Source organism: Mastomys coucha, unplaced genomic scaffold, assembly GCF_008632895.1.
Source record: "Mastomys coucha isolate ucsf_1 unplaced genomic scaffold, UCSF_Mcou_1 pScaffold15, whole genome shotgun sequence".
Lineage (NCBI taxonomy): Eukaryota > Metazoa > Chordata > Mammalia > Rodentia > Muridae > Mastomys > Mastomys coucha.
The window spans coordinates 155,152,689-155,154,319 of record NW_022196897.1 but is presented as its reverse complement, the minus strand read 5'-3'; positions in this window follow the sequence as shown (position 1 = coordinate 155,154,319).

The following is a 1,631-nucleotide window of genomic DNA, read 5'->3' as shown; positions in this document are numbered from 1 at the left end:
AAAAAAATCTATGGAAAGCAAGGCCTCTCTCATCAGAGCTCACGGCCTTTTGTTTTGTCTTGGTGCATTTGCTTTGTCTGGGGTGGGTGTTTCGTCAATTGGTTTGGTGGCTATTCTTTCAATTTATTTCTGGAGACAACCTCTCATGTAAACCAACTGGCTGGCCTTGAATACACCAGGTAGCCTAAAATGACCTTGAACTCCCAAACCTCCTGCCTGCACCTCCCAAGTGCATGTGTTTTAAGCAGGGTTTGCTTAGAAAGGAACAGTTTTGGCAGAAGACCCAAACTGGTCTGTACTGGCTGGTTTTGTGTGTCAACTGGACACAAGCTGGAGTTATTACAGAGAAAGGAGCCTCCCTTGAGGAAATGCCTCCATGAGATCCAGCTGTAAGGCATTTTCGCAATTACTGATCAAGGGCAGAGGGCCCATTGTGGGTGGGGTCATCCCTGGGTTGGTTGTCCTGGGTCAGTCATCCGGAACAAGTCAGGGGAAGCAAGCCAGTAAGCAGCACCCCTCCATGGCCTCTGCATCAGCTCCTGCCTCCAGGTTGCTACCCTGTGTGAGCTCCAGTCTTGACTTCCTTTGGTGACAAACAGCCATGTGAAAGTGTAAGCTGAATAAACCCTTTCCTCCCCAACTTGCTTCTTGGTCATGATGGTTTGTGCAGCAATAGAAACCCTCACTACAACATGGTCCTGTTAGAGGTTTCATTTCCCCTGGCCACATTCACTGGTTATAGACTGAGCCTTATATGTCACTCTAGCATTGGAGGTGGGGGGCGGGGGGCATCCAACTGTAGCTGCTTAACTGTCAGAACGTCAGTCAAGAGCAGAGGTCCCGTCACGCCAGGAGTGGCTACCAGAGGCTTCACAAGCCACTGGCTCTCTGCTCGGATCACTAATTCAACCATGAAAACCTCGTAGACAAATGGGCCTGGCTGCATTTGACTGACAAAACCAGACAAGTATTTGACCTGAAAAACCTGTCTGTCCACCTCTTGTCTCCAGTGCCTGGTGGCATCTTATTAATACCAACTCATGGGAGCCACCAACCTGAGAATGACAGCTGAAGGAAGAAGAAGGGGGTGCGGGGGGCGGTGGGGAGCAGAGTTCTGAAGGCAGTGTTTGAGCAGCTGGCCCTAGGTCTAAGAGAGAACCTCCCCACGGACATTCTGAACCTTTGTACATGAAGGGGTGAACTATATAAACCTTAAAAGCACCCACATCCTTAAAGCCAAAACCAGCGAGTGTTACCAGATATGATAAACAATACTTTTCAGGTATGAGTAAGTTGGGCATGAAGAAACAAAGAAGCTCAACACAGAGAAGACAAGGGTGTGTGCGCCATTACTAAGGCAGGGGGATGTGGCCACAAACTGAGGGATGGCAGCCAACAGAGCCCAGACACAGTGCCCAGCCCTGTCAACAGCTTGACTCTGGTTCAGTGACACAGACCTCAGACTTCTGTCCCTTACAGCTGGGAATGAACACATCTCTGCTGTGTGAAATGATGTGTGTCTGGTGTTTTGTTATGGTACTCCCAAGAACCAACAGAGCCAGCGAACGTTTGAAACCATATTCTTACATGTGATTGTAAGCTGAAGTTGGATTTGACTTCCTCGTAAACAA